This window comes from Plodia interpunctella, chromosome 12, assembly GCF_027563975.2.
Source record: "Plodia interpunctella isolate USDA-ARS_2022_Savannah chromosome 12, ilPloInte3.2, whole genome shotgun sequence".
NCBI classification, from domain to species: domain Eukaryota; kingdom Metazoa; phylum Arthropoda; class Insecta; order Lepidoptera; family Pyralidae; genus Plodia; species Plodia interpunctella.
Genome location: NC_071305.1, coordinates 7,276,015 through 7,300,038, shown reverse-complemented (window position 1 = coordinate 7,300,038; position 24,024 = coordinate 7,276,015). Strand labels below are relative to the sequence as shown.

The 24,024-nt window shown below is 32.7% G+C and overlaps 1 long non-coding RNA gene across 1 annotated transcript; it reads left to right on the top strand.

The window, feature by feature from the left end:
• Nucleotides 1–19,757: 19,757 nt before the first annotated feature.
• Nucleotides 19,758–21,006, top strand: LOC128674220 (uncharacterized). Its single transcript, XR_008405150.1, has 3 exons — nt 19,758–19,862; nt 20,134–20,285; nt 20,743–21,006. It is a non-coding gene; the product is annotated as an uncharacterized LOC128674220 (long non-coding RNA).
• The last annotated feature ends 3,018 nt before the right edge of the window (nt 21,007–24,024 follow it).

The window sequence follows — 24,024 nt, the reverse complement described above, 5'->3', positions numbered from 1 at the left end:
AGTTCGAAATATCTAGCTGTAGTTTATCATCTTGATCTTTGCCCTTTTCGGTGTCTGTGGGGTCGGCTCTTCTACTTTTTATTGCAAAGACATTTTCAAGGGTACGATAAATTTTGTTTTCTATTAGTATCTGTCTTTTATACTAGATCATAACGTAAAAAAAGAGCGTAGAATGCCCGAGAAGAAACAACTTGTACAGTCAACAGCACACCAATATACACAAATTCATTGCAAATTCGTCAAAGTATCTTGTTGCTATTTTTTAGCATATTTTCTAGCTTGATATACTTTTATTTTTTACTAATTCACGTGGAATAGTGCACTGTGAAAGTTTCTGAGTACACGAAGTTTTTGGTTGAATAAATGTCAATAAGATGCTATTTTTTCGGATTAATAAGAAGTTTATCAGGAATTCCTTAAAATAATTATTTTATCTTAGGGAACAATAACGTTAAAAGTATGTATGGAATTTTACATCCGACTATACATTTACTGTACAGTCTATATAGTCGACAGCGTATAAACCATCTAAATTCACCTCTATTACCGCGGTATAGAGACTTTCAACTTGATTTCTATATATTTAAAGCCTTCTTTTCGATCCGGCTTTTAATCGGATGACAAACGGCCTAAATATGTGTCTATAACAATAAAGGTAACGTAGGATGTGTTACATAATCTAACTTCACCATCTGGATCAATTTATGCCACCCGCAGGTCTGTCTATACATGTCCAATTGTCTATACGTAATTCCATTGCAATTTATTGCTTTGTCAAGTTCCGTTGTTCTGTTTGGTTTTTTTAATTTGATATAAGAAGAATTTGATAAATCCACATTTATGCTATTTTTCTGCTGTATAGGGTACCTGTATGATTAACGAGTGCCTTCCTGTCATATTATTAAAAAATGCTGGTTGTCTAATTTTCTGTTAAACAATTGAATTAACACACATACACATAAAAGAAGAACATTGTATTAACTTCCTCCTTTGAAAATAAGCTGCCTGTATTTGCCTAGTAATTTAAAAATAAAAAACGGCAATAAACGGCGCAATTCTTTTGCTTCTTTTTTCAAATGTCAAACCGTCTATCCATTGTCCTTTTATTACGGCATAGACACGATTTACTTCTTTTTTTAAATTGCTACCGAGTCGTGATTTGATTGTGGGGTCCGCAGACGCACTAGGTTACTGGCCTTTACATCGGTGTCTAGAACTAGTTTGATTTAACGGTTTATGTGTGATGTAAAGTTTGCTGCATAATTTTCCATTGTTATAAATATTATGTTAATAGTAAGAAATAAAATTCTCTTCCTGTAACAATATTGTATTACATTTTGTTAAGTACTTTATAATTTTATAACCACGATGAAGTTTTTTTTTCCCAAAAGGACAGGTTACTAAAGGGCTAACATCTGGGCTGGCCATTAACAAAAGAAAAGAGTAAAAATGAATTAATAAATTAACTAAAAGACTCTTACTAGTTTCGCCAACAGGTGGCGCTACTCGTTAATGAGAAGCCGGTTGTAATTAGTGGAGGCGGTGTCTGGGCGTGGTCGGCAGTTGGTAAGCGGTGACAAAACAAGAATTTTGTTTGTAATTGAAGAATTAAGCATAAATAAACTAGATATGGTCTTTTTGGTGAAATATTTTTTGATAATACGTATAAAAAACATGCATTAGTTTAAAAAGTGTATCTGTTGTCATGAAAACAGAAAGAGAAAGGTGCCCACGCATTTAACTTAAGTCAGAATTGAAGTAAAAACAAAAAGTTTATGAGACACGCAATATGAAATTACATCTTTACATTCTAACTGATGCATTTGTATTCATGGAGCCCACAAAAGAAACAATGAGTGTTCGTATCACGCAGAATCAACGTACAATTTAGTAAAACAGCACTTAGCTTGCGGTGCGCGTGCGACGCTCGTGAATACGATGCGTGACTGCCATGTTGGTGGTGTTTGGCCAATGTTACTAAATTGTACTGATGATCGACAGCGGCCAACATTTGATGGATTAGATTAATATAATTATAAAAAAAAACACACAGTCGACCTATATACAAGTACTTGAGTCATATTGATAAAGACTAAATACCTCCTGTGATTTAAAGAAAAAAGTAATTACTGTTTAATACACTAATTTAAATTTTTAATGAAGTATGTAGGAGGAAGTATGAAAGTAGCACCAGTTATTGAGAAATTAAATAGGTATAGGTTAGGCTGGTACGAGCATATTTCAAGAAGAGATGAAAATCACGTCACTCAAAGGAATAACATTAAAATAGGAAGTAAAGGGTTCCAAGAAGAAATGATTAGAGTGTGTCAAGAATAGTATGAACAGGAAAGGAGTGTCAATGGATATGGCAAATGGCAGAAAGAAATGGAAGGATTGTAGATTGAAATAAGTGTAAATGTACGGTCGGCACAGTAACTTACATACTGTGCCGACCGTACATGAGTGGGATAAGTTCGAGAAGAAGAATACACTTATTTCAATCTACAGATCATCAACAGTAATAAACGTTGGCTGTTCCATAGAATATTAGAGCATCCTAATACCCATAGAAAACGATAATTTATAAATGTAAAAAATGGGATGTGTCTGCGAATTCTATTTAACATGAAGTAGTAAAATGAAATTTTTGTATACGAATTTATTCTGGAAAAAACACATAATGGTATTTTTATTCCCCGAGATGCAGACCCATGTATATGGCCAACGTAGGCCGCCTGACTTTACAATGGCCAATGTTTGATCCAACAAGCATAGGGGCAGCATACTCTAATTGAGTTTCAAACCTCGTTTCACTTTTTATCTACATGTGCTTTGATGTGCCCGTCAGTAAGAAGTCCAAGTGTTACTGTTTTCAAAGATCAGTATCGAGATTCATTATTTCCGTGACTTGTTTAGTAATGAACGCTTTTAATAATATTTGATAGAATTTGCTTAGTTTTTTATTTAGTTTTAGAGACTTTCTTTAAAGGATCTCGTATTGTAAATTACAATAGACACAGCTTCTTTAACACTTTTAATAACAAATGTAATTCATTATTTTTATTTCTTGCACAGTCACTATCATATTAAATAAGGCTATTTTTGGCTTTTTAACATTTTGATACATTCAGTAAAATAAAAAAAAAATATCCAAGCTATTGAAAATACTATAGAGGCTACAGGTCATACTCAACTATTTTTTCCTTCACAGCGGTGAACACAGTCTAGCAACAAAGATAAAAGACAAAACTACAAAACACCTAGCAAAGGTTAAACACACAGCCGTAAAACAATTACAAGCAGGCTACAAAACGCTAAGGCTGCCCACACACTGATGGTATCAATAATTGGCATATCGGCAACACGGGAATCATTTAATTTTCTTAATAATTTTCTATCGGAGCCGCCCGAGGCTTGAGCCAGTCTCTTGTTTTACTTTTTACTAGAATACGAGTATAATCAATCTCGTACACTACGAATGCCTACGCCTGCCACAGTATAATTATTAAAATCAGAGTAACCAACGATTTTGAATAAATGTTTGCTACATTTATTCAAAATCTTCAAATCCTCTAGTGATTTTATTTTACAATTTGTTTGTTGAATAGTGCTGCTTTTCACAAAAGTGACACATTTATTGATTTTAACATAAATAAAAAATAATAATGAACAAATTAAAATTATATTTTAATCAAGGCATTATATAAATATTTTAGTAGCACTGCGTAAGTAACCGTAAGGTCCAACGCCATCTTTCACTTTTCGATAGGTTAGGTACCCCCGTATCGAAATATCGAAAAGATAATGATAAATAAACGATATAAATGAAAAACAAAATACAGTAGGCATGTAGTTTGCACGAAAGGAAAAGGAGTAAGTCTTTCTTCTTCTAGAGCCGCTTTTTATTGTCGATCTATCTATATAGCTAGCCAAACGACCGCCGTGGCCTAATGGTCATCATGCTGGACTGGAATCCCGGGTTCGAATCCCGGTCAAATCAACATGAAAAATGATCTTTTTCAGATTGACCTGGGTCTTGGATGTTTATCTATATATGTATATGTTATAGAATATATTATCGTTGTCTTAATATCCCATAACACAAGTTTCGAACTTACTTTGGGGCTAATTCAATCTGTGTCATTTGTCCCTATATATTTATTTATTTGAATGTACCAGGAAATCAGCTGTTTGGTTCTTCAGCGAAAAGGAGTTTCTCCTGCCGAATTTACGTTTTGCTTGGATTAAAAAAATAAGTAATTACCACATTGTATTTTTAACTAAACGATAGTACTTTATGAAAGTTACCATAACTTGTCTACTTTAAGGTATACTATACAGTAATCAGAATCAGTTGCGGCCTCCGTGATTTATAGGCTGCGGCCATCCCGGGATGCAATGACGGCAATTGAGAGAATTTCTAGGGTTATTCATAAACTGGACATGAGAAACTAGACATATAATATGTGCAATCCTGTTTGTCCAGTTTGTCAGTAATCAAAGAAAGAATAACGTTAATTCGTTTATTTATTGACGCTATTTTATTTTTATCATTAAATTAGTTACTGAAGTCTCTCTCTCTCTTTGCTTCTTAGAGTACAAAGAGTCGGTGCCCACTATATGCTAGCCCAGGGACTGCTTAGCAGCTCAGCAAATTTAAAAAGCATTGCTTTAACAATTAAATTTATAATCACATATCAAACAAAATCATTTGTTGTTTGAACATAAACAAAAAACCTAACAGCAACAATATTTTAATCAATATTGAAATGTATCAGAAAACGCATCTTCAGTTCCCAAAAGAAGAAGTCTAGTTTGACATGCTTGTGTCCAGTTATTGAAGTTCAGAATAACCCTCTTCCTGCAGCCGCGGTATTAGGACGACGATCGCAAACGGGGTTATAATAGACACAGGGACGTAATTGGCGATAGTTTTCACATGGTAAAACACGGGAAACATGATGTTTGATACTTGTTTTACATATTTTATGTCGTAAAGGAATTGTTTAACACAGTTTGTAATATTCTTTTAGGTTTCGCAAATGGACATCTACAATATCCATAGATCAACACACAAGAAAAAGAACTGAATGATAATTTATTATTGACGTATTACCTAGTTTCATTATATCAGCGCTTGTTGATAAAGTATCTGAGAGCCTATATGTGACAAATAGAACGTTGAAAATTGTGTTTCACAAGTGTCAAGACTGCCAATCTTTTATTTATCTACGGTTAGTTTATCTATCAGATAACAGTCTGATAATTATCAGAAATTGTTGAAACAGCCCTTATTATTGTATTGAGTCTTCCTTTGTATTGAGTCGAGCCTTTGTATTGAGTCAAAGGGCAGATTCGATGTTTTGTGACATCCATCGGTGTATTACGATTATCAGCAAACAAAAAAAACGCGATTATTTAACAAATATTTACAGTTATCAAAAGATCTATATATGTCTTATTCATTCTTATTATTAAAATCAGCGATTTGCATTTTAGTTTGAAGCCTCGCCAAGCGTCAATCAAGCTCATAAGCAATTCAAATGCAGTAATCTAGTTAACTTTAGGTACTCAAAATGCATATTGTCGCACTTTGGAATGCATAGAGTTCGCTTGTCAAAGTAATATAGTAATTTTTATGATAATTCTCATTCTAACGAATGAGTTTCACTTTGGTGTACATTGGATGAGGTTACCTCTTATTACAGTTCAGTTTAATTATATATGTCCAAAATTAAACGTAGAAATAAACAAGTTATTCTGGTCGATATACTCTGGTCATAAAGAAAAATCTGTAGAACTGAACTGATTAAACTCTTGGGTCAAAATTATTCCATTATTAATTTTATCGCATAGTTATGAAATCATGAAGTTCGAATTTTTGGAAGCGAGAACAAATGAAAATGCGTAAATTGTCGCTAATTTCATATCATGTTTTTCAAAAATTTACAACGCTGTTATAAGACTTGCGTGTGAACGACAATCTAAGAGCAATTTCTTTGACAAACTTGTTATACATGAGCAGAGCCTGGAGGCGCGCGTAGTTTATAACATTATCGTTTCTATCGACAGTTCAGATAATAACTAAGAGCTCGTTGCACTCACAAATAGATTATTCATCAGATATCGAGTTTTGCAGCGAATTGCATGTTAAATTTTATGGTACAAGTGGTGAAGCCAATTTATCAGATCCATGGCTAATATTCGTAATTGATTGATACATTTTGTTGAAAACCTTATTTTTATAAACAGCTCTGTGTTTATTTTTTCTTATTAAGTACTTGGTCTTGGAAACCACATTGGAGATATTCCTTTTCCATTTCTTATGGATAAGAAACTGAATAGTTTCGAGGTTCATCCGTGCGTAGCATAGACTAATCGTGGAACTCGGAACACCTCTAATGGATTTCATAGAAAAATAAACAAAGTAACAAAATGTATTTTTTTATCCTATGTATGTTTTATTATTATTTCAATGAATACAGGATGGTGGTTAAATAGAAAAAAAATTCGATGTACCCCACATACATGAGCAAAAACCTATTTTTTTTGTCAAAGCAGAGATTATGCAGGCGGCTTCTTTTTCTCAATTAATGAAAAAAGTGAGTTCCATACAAATTAGGCCAACACCTAAATTTCAGGTACAGTATTTGCCAAGTGTTCAAATATATATTCTTAATAAAATATTGAAAACTTTTTCTAAGCGACACGAACATAATAATGAAATCGAAATAATATTAAATTTCGAAACAATCACGTTTGTTTTTAAATCGTTTTAAACATAAAATTTTATCGGTCAATTGCTTCACTGGTGTTACCAAGCTTAATATTATTCTTTGGCCTATGTGTTTTGTATTTAATAGCTATTTGTATAAATATTTTGATACGGGCAATAAAACTTAGAAATATACTCCATCAATAACCCCCATGAAACATTTTATTGTTCATTGTATTATAAATTAAATATAAGTCGTCGTAAAAGAAAGCTTTTACTTTGTTTTAATGGAAGTCATATATTTCTAGAAAAACAACGTTGCTGTAGAAATGTGAATAAAATACACTATATTTTATTATATATATATATATATATATATTATTGTCGGTCAATGTCCTTGGTAATGTAGCTGCAACTCCTAGTATTAGCATCGACTGTTGTTATTACTCTACACCAGTAACTTTAACCTGCGCATCGAAACGCAAAGTACGTCATTTTGTCTAAACGTCAGCGGCACGAAGATCAAAATCAACGTCAATGTTGACTGGTGTATCTCACTTTTAATGTACCTATACGGCTTATTATGTTTGTCTACAGGTTTTATGTTGTAGAAGTTAACTTATCTCAGTCATTACTGAACAATTGTCTTTTTGTCCCTTAAATAAAAAATAGTACTCACGACTTGTTTTTGGCTTGGAATAATTATTAGTTGTTGAGTCTCGTTCTTTTAATATCAAAAACTGAAAAAAGAGAGGGACAAAACAAATATATTCCAAACAAAACCCGAGAATGACATTATATTGCAGTAATAGTTTTATTAATTACTAAAAGATACTCAATATAAATTGAATATAGAAAAAATAATATTATGTTATGTCGTTGACGAGAATTTGTTATTATTCAAATCCCATATCTAAATTAATTCCACATCTCTTAAGAACCATTACGCAAATGTCTCACAATTCACTGAAAATTTTAAATAATTAAAAACATTAATATATCCCCCGTGTCTGGCCTCGTAAAAAACGAGGAATATTAATTTAAAATCAATAAAAATCGTGACCGTGATGCTCTGCTCTCCAAGGCAATGGTTCCCAATCTGGAAGTTTGATTAAAGATGTTTTTAAATACACCTACAAATATCACTTCGAGTTATCTTTCGAGTTTCGCAATTCTTGGCTCTGTCTACCGCGTAAGGGATTAATACGTAATTCTGTGTCTACAGGACTATTTTTTTTTAAAGGTAATTCTGTGGATTGTGATTCCGCCCTAAAAAAAGACCACTCCATTCTCACGTAAATGTCGTACGAAGCTACTTACAAATATATACAATAGCATCCCCAAGGAGTTTCGACGTCAGGCAGGTGGCAGAATTGTAAAATTATAGCTCAATCTTCTGACCCCAGACTCGTATATGACACAGGCCCAATTAAATCGGAAATGCGAGAAAATGAAGGAGATAGATGCACTTCAATATCCATTTCTTCAGTCCATCCTTTTATTGGTCCATTCTTGGTTGGGTAATGTATGAGAAAATACCACAGAAACTAATTATCATACGGTAAAATTTTATTTTATATAATTTTCATTAACGTAAAGATAATTTCAATGTTAAATAAATAGCATCCCTCATTAATTTAGGCTTTAACATCATTGTTTTTTTGTGTGTCAAATTTGTGTAAATAGTAGCTTATTTTGTTCGTAGATTCCTAGATTTTTTATTTATATGAATACTTTTCGTAATCTGTAGCATAATTTAGGTATATTTATTTTTATTAATTGGCTATTTGTGATCTCATTACTTAAAAGGTTTAGAGCCTCTGCCTAAGATATAGCGTATAAAGGAACGCAATTAAAATTAGTCAAACGTCGAAAGAAATGTTTATTAGCTAACCGAGCCATAAAATCAGGGGATTTATGTTTTAAGCTGTTCTTGAATTGATTGTACTAGGTGTTTTAACAGTAATTTCGATTATAATGTATATTCTTCTTCTTTTGCATAGATATAAATAATTCACTTAACTTGGCCGTATTTTGAGGCACAAACCGATAAATGTTTATATCAACTACTATATTATTAATAAATACTTTATTGAAAAATTTTATTTGATACGATATGTACATTCAACAGCACATCAAGTGACAAAAAATCACTAAAATATCGCCGCTATCACCACGGTATAAAAGTCCATGCATTCACGAAAATAATCCAAAAAAATATAAAATAGAATATTTTTTCAAGTGTCTACGTGATTTTGTTTGAAATTGTAGCCTAAAAAACCTACTAAAAGAATAACTAATATCCATTTATAAAAAAGATATCTTAGTAAAAATACCCAAAATGTATCTGGCCCTCCGATAAATTATGCTTCCTAAATTTAACATTTTTATTTAAAACGAATGCAAGAGTAATATACCTACTACATGAATCCAGATGTAGGGAGAATAGACGAAAAAAGTTTATCTGCGAACTAAATATAAAATGGAGGTGACGACAGTTCGGGCAGTGGTAGCATTATTTGCTCTTGTTGTTGACAGATTTATTTTTATTAATTTAACAGTGGGAACTATTTGTTTTGGAACTCGTCGACAATTTAAATTGCCACTATATTTATAACTATTTTTATAACTTTGTCTTCTCGGGGTTATTGTATTGGTATATGATTTTAGCGTAGTAGCGGTGGTGGTGAACTGAAACGCCCGCTTGTGAACCGAAGGGTTGCAGGTTCGAATCCTACTCGTGCCGTGTACTCAATTCTTGTCTCCACACAATAAAAAAGCGAAATTAACGACAACGAAAGTGGTTGGAAAAGAAAAAAAAAAAAACAGAAATCCAAAATATAAGTATTATCTTGAAATAATGTTGGTAGTTAAATCCGCAGCTAATTATTATCAATAAAAAACGCAAATCAAAATGTTCCCCATAAACTATTGAACACAAAAGCTCAAACATTTTGATTGCAAAAAAAAAACGTTAACAGCGTTAGCCGGCAGACAATCTACATAAAACGTCAGTATTAAGCTATAAACCAACGTAAGTCGATTTAAAAGTAAATTATTGGTGAATCGGCGCAATGGTAAATTGAATATCGTAATGACCTTCGCTTGGAGTCCGCTCCCGCTGGACGGCTTCTTATTACCTGCTGACATACGGACGATAAGGATGGCAAACTTCGTACCCTTTGCTGAGCAATTCTCGTGTACCTATAATATATACAACAAGTGTCCCAAAAAAGTTTACTTTTTATCACGTATATACACTGAATATAAGTGATAACAATAACCTTCTTTTGTGTCTGACCTTGATTAGTGTTCGTAATCTTTAATGGTGGTATAGACAACATTATTTAGCAGCTTATTCTCAGATAGTTCATCGTTGTTAATTCAAATCTAGAAATAGGTAAATTATTATTATGTGCTTTCTATCTTTTTAAATCTAACCACAGTCCGAAAATTGAAACTTTGTTGTGACATGTAAATTTACCAAGACTTCAGATAAACGCCAAAGTCTTAAATTAGAAAAAAAAATTGAAATCCGCTCTACTTAAGCTGAATTTGCTACAGATTTTTTATTTACAAGCTGAAACAAATATTTTTGCACGTATTTCAGTCATCATTTTTATCATCCTATTGATGTTTTATACTTGACATATGACACCGCACAGTATTGATGACAAAGCTACGAGTATAAAAAAATAAACAAGTTTCGGCTGTTTTATTGTTAGCTGACCATTCGAATAACCAGTGTGTCTCAAAGCAGAGCTTCACGCATCGATTACTATCCAATTCCGAGCCGAATACCTGTCGGCGATCTTTTGTCGCGGCGTCACGTGCACTCGCACGATGGAAAACGTGCCCTTTCTTATACTAACACGATTTCGTTTGATTTTGCCAGTAACACCACTCTTAAAAAAGATTAAGCAGCTGGCGCAATGTATTGGCGCGATTTCGAGAAAAAAGTAAATTAAAAACGGTATGGCTTTCCTTTGGCATGTGTTTGGACTGGATATCACAACGGTGTGGATTACATTAAACGTTTAGAACTGGGCGCTATTAAATGTTTTTTTTCCTTTGTTGAGCACACAAATTTTCATGCCATACGATATTTTTGCCTGTAATACTGTGGCTCAAGATTTATTATTTATTTTATCAAATTCTTACTCTGTTATTATGAATGACTCTATGACCTAATTTTGTTTTTATGTAAATTTATTCAATGTTCAGAATTTTTGTTTCTACTGTTTTATCATTTGTATTGATTGATACTTATATCTTGTAATTTGAATTATTAGAATCAGCTAGGCCCTCTTTCACCAGTGTTTTACGTGCTCATGCCGGAGCAGGGAAGTAGTCAGGGCCTAAAAACACAATTTATGACATTCCAAATTCAAACCACAGCCAAAAAAAAACATTATGGAAGTATGGATTTCTAATAATTAAAATAAAAACTCATAAAATTAGTTCATCTGTCCCAACTCTTTCTACACTTAAAATCACTTCAATCCAATACTCCGTACTGATATGATCAAATCAAATCAAAAATTCTTTATTTTCTCTAATCTAGTATGTTACATTGTACATAGGTTTCAAGAAAACAAGATTTTGAGAGACTGGTGCCTGAAGTAAGCAGAGCCTGTATCTCAGTACACCAAGATATGAATAGACAAACAAACTTTCACTTATAACATTATAGTATGGAAGTATGATATTTAATAATTAAAATTTAAGCAGACATTTGCAGATGAAAACTCGTGAAGAATCGAATAAAAAGTTTTACCATAATGCTTGTTATTCGATTTTATTGCAATAGGTCCTCGAACCCGTGTCACAAGCGATGAGACGTCACGTCCGTGCAGTTCGGTGGGTGTGACTAACTGGAGTGACAACGCTAGATGAGAAATTCCCATTATTTTTAAACTTATAACTTTCTGTATCTTTTTAATATTTTAAATCGAAAAGATAAAAGAAATCCACATAAAAAGAAATAAGGAAGTTAGGAATAATGTAATTCGAAACATAGCATCGTTGATTTGTATACTTTTCAAGCTTCATATCCTACGAAAATTATAAATGCGAAAGTTTGTATGGATGTATGTGTGTTATATAGTCTTTCACGCGAAATCTACTGTGTTTCGATTTTGTAAGAGACGTCAAAAAACTCACGTCGGAATCCGCGCGGATATGGCTAATTTGCATTCTGTAAAACTCACTCGAACACTAGCGCTACACTTGCGAGTTGAACTAAACTCACTCCGGAATTTTGACAAATATGTATGGGATGACGTGCAAATTTGCATTATGTAAGAAAAACGTCAAAAAACTCATGATGCAGTAGTATATAGTCATGCAATATAACTTGATTGACTTTAACTGTAGGTAAGTGAACTCACCCTAAGGGTGGATTGCAGTGGTTAAAGTTAACGTCTAAATTGACTGGTGCAACTGGTGGTCTTATAATTAACAGTAAGCTATATATATATAAAACAGATTTCATATTTTTACACTATTAAAATGATTATCAGTGATTAATATTTCGAATATTATTTTGTTTTAAAAGTTTTTTTCTACTGTGTCCCAATGAAAACAAATTTATGGTGACAATATCTATTCATAGTTATCATATCATTCGATACGACAAATTCGAACTCATATTTTATGCATTTGCTTGGCACAAGTTGTAGTACTCATAATGCCAAGACAGTTGGACAAATAACTAAAGCACAGAATCATAACTTATTCACTTTTTAAGGAGAAGCATAGTCTTATTGACTTCGACTGTAGATAGACTTTCTTATTCGACGACCTCGGTGGCACAGTGGTAAAGTTCTTGCCACTGAATCGAGAGGTCGCGGGTTCGATCCCCGGTCGGGTCATGATGGAAAATGATCTTTTTCTGATTGACCCGGGTCTTGGATGTTTATCTATTTATGTATTTGGTATCGTTGTGTTAGTATCCCATAAAACAAGTCTCGAACTTACTTTGGGGGTAGCTCAATCTGTGTGATTTGTCCTAATATATTTATTTATTATTATATATTTATTACATAGATCACTCTCTTCTTAGTCGTATTTCCTCATGACTGATCATTACGTGGAATAAAACACACACAACGTTCTTAGTAATATTAATGGAGTGCCATTGCCTTCTTCATTTCACAATAATGAACCTGTTTGCAGGTTTCCTTCGATGTTCTCCTTCGCCGGAACCAAGTGGTGGTTGATGATACATGAGTCAGATTGGTGTCAAACTTACGTGGCGTGAGTTAATCATAAATGAGTGGGCGAAGTGCGGGTTTGTATTTCACTTCTCACCATCGAATCAATTCGAAGTGAGACGCAGCGAACCAATGACATTACAGTGTGGTTGTAGTTGCGTCACAATGCCGCAATGTGATTGGTTCGCATCGAAAATGCAAACACGCACTTCCCCCTCAGATGCAATATTTAGTTAGTTCTGTATTAGTTTTATTCTGCAACTATCCGTGGCATATTTTGCATTGACATTTATCCGGTACGGCCTTTATTGTTTCGAAACTGGTCTGATTATAAAGTTTTGAAAGTTTAGCAACCTGTCGTTCCATTTAATCAATAAACGTTATCAAACTTAAGTACAAAGTAAACTTTATATCCTAAGTAATATTGTTGCTAGATAAGCTAAAACACTTAACGCGAGGATAGACAATGGATGTCCATTCGAAGCTTGTTTATCATTATCATAAAATCGAAGAGATATTTCTAATATAGTGTGTGGTTCCGCCCTAGAATAGGACTACTCCTTATCTACCCGTAGATATCATATGCGGCGACTAAAGTACACACAGCCTAGAAGAATAGCATTTCCAAGAAGAGTTGACACCAAATAGGAGGCAGGTTATAAAAACACAAACGAATTTTCAAAATGTTAAGGGTTTTATAATTTCATAACAAAGGCAAGATGCAAAATAAAGACATAAATTCTAAAGTATGAATTCTAGTACCTTTAATCAAATGGAAAAATATATAGACAAGATTTAAAAGCTTTTATATTTTCGTAAATCTGTCCTACTGGACAGATTAAAATTATGTTGTCAGTTGTGATTCAACATTTACCTTAGATCATTTTACAGAAACTATCGTTTGGAAACTGGTTTCCTAACCTATCTGGTTAGGAAATATATTTCTTTTTTAGAAACCGGGTTTCCAATAAAGATGCATAAAAAGAATACCCATTCTAAGTTCAAACTTAATTCAAAATCGTAATTAACAAGTTAATAAATTGTTTATTATCTTGATTTATTATTCAAATAAGTCACTGAACCAGTTCCTTTCAATTATAACTTATATTTATAAGCCGATTTAATGATACTTTATTTGAATCGTTGTTGCAACCTTCCCTTTTATTTATCTTACAAATTATAATATATCTATAATTAACAGAGATCAGAAGGATTTGAGATATAAATACTTTTTATTATTATACTACGATGACAAACATATGATTTTCTTTGAAGATTCTACACAATTCGTAAAAATAGATGTATTTATGTAACTATATCACACACGTGTCATCTAAAATTAATAAAATATTAAATTACAATTCTGAAAAAAGTAAGGTGTAATAATGATATTATTAAATATTTGATTTTAAAAAAGTATGTTTAAAGAAGCAATACGAGTATAAAATAGAAAAAAAAGTTAAAAAATCGTAATACTTAATTATTTGAAGGTTTCAAAACAAATAAATTCCCTTACCCTGTACTTTAGTAGTAATAAGGTCTATTTTAGCTTCAGATGCTCTAGGTGCAACATGTCTATGTATAATAATGCATTACTCCTCGAATAACTGAATTTTTTACTCGAATGCTCTGGATATGACCCTAACGGTCAAATTGATGTGCAGAAAAACATACCTCAAGAATTTACAGAGGCAAAATACTAAGAACGACTTTTGCCTAGCACATACGTGGAAATGACGCCAGTGCAGCTTTCCCATAAGAATAAAATCGAATGCTGCTCCTTCGAATCATAACAAACGCTATATTGATTTCTCTACGATATCGATCAATGATAAATGATTCTGGCCGCAACAAAAGGCTGGCTACTGCCATACATCATGATTATCAAAACCAACTCTATTTTCTATCACAACCGGTTTGAGGAAGCGCACAATTATTTTAATATTCACTGCTTTGAATTGCGCGTTGGAGATAGCATCTATTCGATTGGTTATTAATTTCAGCGTTTTGTTCGTGTGACAACTTAGTTTTGCATGGAAATTTTCAATGGAAATATTATATTTTCTTGCATATGCTATTAACTGCTTATCACTGGAACGCGAGCATAGTCATATTAAAATTTGTAATTTATTGTAGCCATTTAACTGTAACATAATTAAGTTTTAAAATCTCCTTAACCTCAGTATATTCTAGACTTTCAGCAGTGGTACTAATGATTATAGATTTCTGTTCACCAGCAATTGAGGGCATTTAAAATGAAGGCGCGGGGGCAATTCTTCAATTCCTCAATTATATTCTTTTTCGATTTCGATTCGGTTGTCGTCACGTCACACTAACCGTGTCTCAGTGCGAAAAAAATAAATAGTGAAAAGCGATTTGGAAACTACTACTAGTTACTAGAACAGTATCTTGACCCGTAATATAGTCTTTTTCCTAATATGCCACACAATTTTTTCAGTCAGCACCTTGGTTAACTTTCAGAAATCAACTTTCTATAGAGGCACGTTGCCTCCCTTTGGCGCGTTGGACGATTATATTTATTTGTAGTTTATTTTTCGTATAAACTTTCTACTACTTCAATTTTATGTATCTGGTGTTAGTTTAAATATCAATCATCGTCATTTCAGTAAGAGCTTCTTCGCTGATTGATCCATTAAGTGGCCTTCAGCGTTTCCCATGGTTGTTTGGTCGTGCAAGTAATAATGTAATTGCGACCACCCAGCTACCAGCCATTCGGGAGTTTCAGATTGGTCGAGTAAGTAGGCGAGTTGAAATTACGTTTGCTTTTCAAAAAGCAGACTTTAGAATAATTGATAGAAGTGCAAAAAAGGTCGGTTACATATTACTATAATATTATAAATGCGAAAGTTTGTGAGGATGTATGTGTGTATGTAAGTTTGTTGCTCTTTCGCGCATAATCTACTAGACGGATTGTTATAAAATATGGCACACGGGTAGAATATAACCTGGAATAACACATAGGGTACTTTTTATCCCGAAATTCCCACGGGAGCGAAGCCCCGGGGCGCAGCTAGAAAATCATAATCAACTAGATGGAAATCATTGTACAATGGCGGTCATATTCCAAAATTATTGCTTTAACTTTGTTGTACAATCAAAGTCGAAGCAATTATACAGAAATTATATATTTACTGGCACTTTGAAAAAGTGCCGTTGTATACAGGACAAATCATACAAATTGAGATAGCCCCAAAGTAAATTCAAGTCTTGTGTTATTGGATACTGATTCAACGATACTATATTTTATAACAAATACATATAGATAAAAATCCAAGACCCGGGTCAAACAGAAAAAGATCATTTTCATGGGATCGAACCCGGGACCTGTCGGTTCAGTGGCAAGAACTTTACCACTGCGCAACCGAGGTCGTCAAATTTTAAATTATATCAAAGCTACAATTAACTAACATTTTACATTACCCCTCTCTAATTATATAATTTTTCTGTGTATATTGGTAGGGAATGGTTTACCAAGATAAGAAAAAAAAACTCTTTTTTTATATTGATGAATGGTAACTTTATACTTGCCATGGTTCAAATTCAAATTCATTTATTTTGTGAACATAGGTAACACAGGTTGATATGGTATTGTGAAAATGTACACTAAAATGATCCCTTTATAGTGAATTAAATCAAATAAAAAAATAGAAATGGCAAATTCGACTGACTTAACGCTCGGCTAATGTGAACCTTCACAGACTGCCAAGTTTATAACTGGCATTTCAATTGAGACAAGTTTTTCAATGGAAGCAACAATCAATGAAGTAGCTTTTCTTGACTTCAAAATAACTTATCTGACTTATGGAAAGTTTGAAAAGTAAGTTTACTTCTGTACTCTCTCTAGTGAAGACTATATAGAGAAGAACTTTGTGATAATTTATGATAGGTACCTATTACCAGATTTTAAGTTTGACTATCCTCTGTAAACTGTGAAAACCACATCCAATTCTATCCAATAGATTTTGTATGATTTGCGTATAAACGTACAGATAGAAAGACAGACAAAAATTAAAAAATATTATTTTGGCTTCTATTAGTCCCATAAAGATCCCCATAATTATTTTTCTGTAATATTTCCTATGTACAGACATAGTCCATTTACAGTTTTATTATATGTATAGATTTTAATAAGGTGGATAAGGTAAATAGGTACAATAATATATTAAGACTACTTCACACTGAATACTAACCGCTGGATATTCAGAAACAGGTATCAGGTATCAACATTAGCTAAGCCCCATTATCTGAACATATCGGCTTTAATAGTATGATTATTTCTACATAACTACTGCAGTCACACGTAAAGAAAATGTGAAGTAGCTCGTATTTTTCGCATTACCGCTAAATTATAAGCAAGATGTCAACATAGAAGTAGATATTTTTCTTAGGGCTGTCAATTGTTAGATATCTTAGCTAAGTGTAGTTAGTCATACAAATATGTAACTTCATTATAAAGACAACAAAGTCATTTCTCATCTGTGTGATATATCTACATCGAATGCTAATGCAACTTTCAATAGATGTCATTATTAAAAATTATAGTTTTTTAATTACTATATATCATTGAGCGATATTCTTTTGTAATAAAATGAAATGTTGGTTTTTAAGGCCATACAACATTTTACAATACAATATGTACTCAACAGTGGCTATTTATTGATCTGTATAGCCTACTCACGTATCGCTAACGCGAAGGGGCACGTATTTTTCGCATTATCGCTAAATTACAAGCGTACAGCCGCGGTCTAGAAACAATCAACTGGGTATTAATGCCAGGGTTCACATTTATTCAAAAATTCAATTTTGCATCACACAATTTATGTTTTGTCTGTTGATATCGTCTGTGAATTTGCAATTGGCCACAAGCCTGACATCAACCCCCTTTGACTATGCTTTTGTTACCTATTAGCTACCAAGGCTACGTTGGATCATAAGGGTAGGACGAAATCACATGCCGCGTTTACTATTTAGCCTAAATTTGGTACAATATTAGTTGCACGACTTTTCACTGAATTTATTACCGTTTTGAGTTGCTACAGCACAATCAGTCTTGTTGGATAGCAAGTAAGTTAATTTTAATTTTAATATAGTGTTACCATAATCTTCACGTGGCAATATTTTCGTCATGAAGCCAATGCATGTATAATAAAACTTGACATGGTTTTTTAACGCATGAAACTATTATGATGAAAATTAGGCTTTCGCATAAAATACCATCAATATTTGAAAGTTTTAAGATGTATAATTGACAGCCCTGTAAACTGTTACGCTCAAAATGCCGGCTTGTAGATTTAGCATCACAAAATACATTTCTGCGCGAATGGGTCGCCTTAACGAGCACCGGGATTTCTAACAAAGTTTCCAGCGAACGGGGGAATAAACAAATATACAGTGTTCTCGAATGCATTTCGTTTACATAGATATCTATATTGTGAACAAATATCGCATTCGAGATAATATATTATTATCGACTACTTTGAAAGTGAATAAATGTTTATGGTTACATTCACCCATGTTCCGGTAGAATTTGTCTGAAAATCTGATTTTATCTTTTCAATGTGTAAACGATGGTTTGAACAATTTTATAATTTAAATACAATCTTGTTTAGACACGAAATTTCTCTGACATGTACCATAGAACTTGTCTGCCTTATCCGCATTTAAATAAGTCATGTCAAGCACAATGTTAACCAATTGTCTGCGGCCTAACACAGCATCATGCCAGCAACACTTGACTTTATTATGTTTGGACAATAAATGACAGGATTGAATTAACATTCTCTTGGCCTTTCTAGAGCTGTGGACATTGAGTTCTATAAAAGTTCACAGGAGGTGGCAAGTGGTAAAATAAAACCAGTTTCAATTTGGGCCTTATCGAGTTGTTGATGAAAATCTATTAATGTTTTTTTTATTATATGATCTTATTGATATAGCTCAATAGGCTTATCTTTAAAATGTATATTTTTAAAATAATTGTTAAAAATTTCGTATAGTCGAGAACTGACTTTGGTGTTTGTAAATTGTTTATTTTTTAACGCAAAGCATACATGAATATAGCCTTTTTCTCTAACAAATGGCATTAATATGTGATGTTAACAAGTTAACAAGCAAAATTCTTCAATGCGGGTGTTAAAATCACACATTGGATCATGTCCAAGTTATTAATGTGTCTACAAGTTTGATTTATGTAAACTGAGAGTTCCTGTCATTTATTTCAATGGTACAGACACGTCGAAAACATGTAGGTCAGTGGAGAACAATGACTCTGTGTCGATGTTTCGGTTTTGATTTAATTTTGTTTTCGAATACACTATGAGAAAGGGTTTTACGAGTGAAATAAAAAAAATCTACAAATATGTTTCTGATGATAATAAATTTGATTCGAATTAAAATGTATGATAAATACGATTAATTGAACGGGTGATTAACTAATACCTACGTCAGGTTTATAGGATCCAAGTATCAGTTGAAGACTTCAATGTACAAAGAAAAACGTAATTTGTTATTAACATAATTCAATCCGCGTATTGTAGATTTTTAATAGTTTTTTTTTTATTGAAGTGAAAACTTCTTTATCGGTGTTTTGCACTTTTTGTGATCGGTAAAAAATGTTAACCACGCCAACAGTCAGGACAGATCGAAAATTCGAAAGACGTCAAAAATGCACAACGTTAATATTCAAGTTTTCACTTCTGCCGGCACTTCCGGAGTGACACCCGTTTTTTTTTCCAGTACTATGAAATCAATTAAAATGATTTATGTTTACAAAATTGTACCCTAAACAAAACATCGATTTTGAGAACGAATTTAAAAACGCTTTAAAAATATATATTCTATTGGTTTTTCAAATGTATAATTAATATCTTGTTTGCTGCAAATAAATGAATACAAAATCGAACTTAAATAAATATGTAAGTTTACTTTAAATTTTAAATTTTATTTAAACGCTTTGTTGCAGCAATATCATTTATGTATTTTATTTTATAACCTGAAGAAAATCTTGACAACTTTTTATATGTGATTTTACTTTTGATTTGAATTTTTTGAGCAACAGATTACAGGCATAACGTAACTAAAAATCGATAAAGTACTAGTGGAACATCACATAAAATGTAACCTCGAACACAAATGCAGGATTATGAGCAAACTGTTGTAAATAAACGTTTTCTGTGAATTTTTCAGAAAGACGATATCAATTCCTTTTAAGTCTCGTAACAGGAAGTTTGTGAGGACAAATTTCTTGAATTTTTGAGACTAATAACCGTCGAGAAAGTTCCCGCATACTAAGAAGATACCGCGCATGGTAATAAGTACCCCATGAGAATATAAAACGGGTACGTACCTATCATTTTTAGATGGAGGAGTCAGACTCTTTAGGTGGAGTACGTGAGATTTATATCAAATGTTTCCGAGATAGAAATTAGGGTTGGGAATTTTTCACTGGGGTATTTATGGCACATGGAATAATTTGCCATAAGTAGTCAAAAATTTATCGCATTACACCAAAAATGTTCGCTTCTCACATTATTATTTAGTTTTATTGATATCCGTAAAATACAATAACCTTTTATTGGATATAATAAAAACATGTTACTTTACTTATTGAAATCGACATAATATCAATATTTGATCTTTATTTTTAAACTGAACTGTATATTTACTTTTCATTAACTCAACAAATACATCAAGCTGTTTTCTTCATTACAAATTCGTTAATATTACGATCACATAGAGCCATATGCAGATTAACTTGACCTGTAGGCCACTGTACTAACTTGCAGATTTCCACAGGTAAAGAAATGCAGAACAGTGCAGACTGCAGTAGTTGCAGTGAATTTTCGTATTTTGCATTCTTAGTAAACAGCTCGCAGACTTATAGCCAGATAATAAGAGGCTATATGGTGTTAGCAAACATATTTTAAAGGCATACATTACTTTCATTCGAGTGAGGCAAAGAAGGATTAAAAAATGGCTATAACTATTCACCGAATCTTTTTGACGCTTCTAATATTTATGAGTATTTCTATATTTATTAGTATATACGTATGTGACGTTACACAGTATGTGTTTTTATTTTCAATGGTTTTAGAGTAAATTACAGAAATACCTATACGTAACTAGAAATAAGATAATAGTATATTTTACATCCCAGAAAAAAGTACAGTGTTTAAGTTTTATGATGAACATATTTCTCCTTATAATCTTACTCCTCATGACCATGGTAATTACCTGGAATGAAACACACACAACGTCTTTCACACAATATTAATGGAGTGGTTTGGTTTCTTCACGATGTTTCTTCATTTGAAACCTATAAATAATATCTACCTAGCAACAATGTCGGTATAATCTGAATGCAGCCAGTGAGTCAGTCGTGCCCGCATCGGTTTCCCGCAGCCGTCTAACTTTACTTCAATAACATTGTTATGTTGCCGACGGTATATATTCTATAATTCATAGCTATAACCAAGTTGAGAACTGCCCACATTGTATATTAAATAGTTATAATAACGAAATAAAATTAAATATATAAGAAAATAAATCTAGTTCATGTTAAATTGAGTTTTTTTCTTGATGACTTGTTGTATGACATATTGAATGCTTGTCGAAATACGAACGATGAAATTAACAGTCTCATGCAAATTTCCACCCTATTTTTTTAAAGCAAGCCCGATTTTAACGAACTTATAACGAATATTATTAAATTTTTGTTTACAAAATTTGAGGAAACTAGAACACGCACTTATTAAGTACATCATAAAAGTTTTGTCGGACATGTGGTAAATCCCTAAGATAACACACCATTACTATCAAACGCTGTACAACAAGTCATATTGACACAAATGTGCAACTAGTCCTAACACTTTATCTTCCCTAAACTTGACACTCCTTATCTCTACCGATAACATGATAACCATTCCAATTCCGAATAGAGCACAATTCCTCTCTGTTATCTCAACATCCAAATTAGCGCCTACAAAATCAACAATAAAACACCTTTCCATGAATGGGACATCTGACACTGTTCAAACAAAAGAGGGTGTTATCAAATGTATCCGTTTATTTAGTCATTTCCATGGTAAATTATCTACGTGAGCAGACTTATCTGTCGTTATTGCGGGAATATGGCGTGACTCGGAGTTAGAGGTACTAGAAGGGATAGCAACATATTTTTCAAATACTATTTTGCTCATTTATTATAATGTTTGAGTTTTTGAGCACTTGAGCCTTAGAGCAACCAAGGTCAGGGTTAATTTTCTTATTTTTTCATTTAAAATTTGCGCTGTTTCAGCATATTAAATTATCAGACAGGTTATTTCCTTTTATGACTCCAAGCTAGTAATAGAATTTTCTCTTCTACCATGACCAACATTATTTGTTGTGATAGATAGTAGATGATTCTTAGCTAAACAATTTAAGATGACATTCTCATTAGACACTGACACAGGACTTGATTTGACTTGACTAAATTTTTCTTCGATAACACTATTTATTGTTTGACTACAAAAGTAATTTAAACTTTGTTCGTTTAATTTTGGAAACGCCTATCGAACTTATCAAAATGTTCACGTTTGTTATTATTGTGATTGTTCTAAGTCAATGATAGTATTCCACTTCACCTTGGATAATATATGCACCTCTGTATTGACGTTCTGGATCTTCCTTTACTACTAGATATATTACTGCCTTAGTATGCATAGGCCTCTGCAATACATCACTTCTATTCCTCATACATCCTATCCCACAACAATGCGCAACATGGTGCGCCTATTACTATTATCATTTGCTTTACAATGGCCGTCCGAGCCGTCCCATTTGGGCAATAGCATTAGACATAAAGGAACAGCGGGGTGTATCAGTGTCACCCCTTTATAGACCTTTATGAGTAATTTCAAATAAATCTCTACCAATTGGACGCATTTTATCTATGGTCGTGTGCCGATTTCGATAAAAAATTGTGGCAGTTTATTTTTATGATCATTGTGGGTACATAAGGTTTATTTCTTTTTTTTTAATCTACTTTTTAAAAGTTCGAGGGGCAAAGTAGAAAATCAATATTTTTTAAGCAAATAAAATTTATCCGTAGTTAAAGTCAAACTTGCGCAACTTACTAAAATTTTCACAGACTCATTCGTAGAAGTATTCGACTCGACGACCTCGGTGGCGCAGTGGTAAAGTGCTTGCCTCTGAACCGAGAGGTCCCGAGGTCGATCCCCGGTCGGATCAGGATGGAAAAAGATATTTTTCTGATTGGCCCGCGTCTTGGATGTTTATCTATATTATGCATATGTTATAAAATATAGTATCGTTGAGTTAGTCTCGAACTTACTTTGGGGCTAGTTCAGTCTGTGTGATTTGTCTTAATATATTTATATTTTATAGTATTGATAATTGTACGTAGCTGTAGAAAGTATTTTATTATTCAAAGTATCTTGCATACAGAATATGGAAGCAGAAATCACGACAAAGTAAAGCATGGTAGCAATTGAAAACAGTTGTAATAACTGCATTACAGCACCTACGGCTACTGCGCAAACTGTTATTACGTACGGTTAGCTTGTATATTTATCTAGATGACTAGGCTGGGTACTCATTGGTAAGATCACTTGAAGAAATTCTTAATTTTTTATAGCACTGTAATTCCGCCAACCGGCAAAAAAGGACAGTGTCTTCAGTTATTTCTTACTCCAAAAATCTGAAGATCGGGAATACGCATACATAATGTTCATTGTATACTTTATTCTACTAAGCTACTGATCGATATATACATGTTTTTGGTTATGTATTATGAACACATTTTTATAATGATAAAACTGAAAAAAACATAACGTTAAGTATGAATCAAATGTTACCAGTTTTTACAACAACTGGTTAATTTTTCTGCATCAAATATTTCTTACAAGAAATAAAGAATAATTTTCTTTTGCGAAAAAACCTTCCTAAATTAGTACAAAGTGCATACACATCTTTAGACGATAATAAGCTGTATTTAAACCGAGAGGCCGACTTAGCTTAGTAATTGGATATAATTATCAATGGACCTAAGAAACTCATAAATTGTAAACTGGTAAT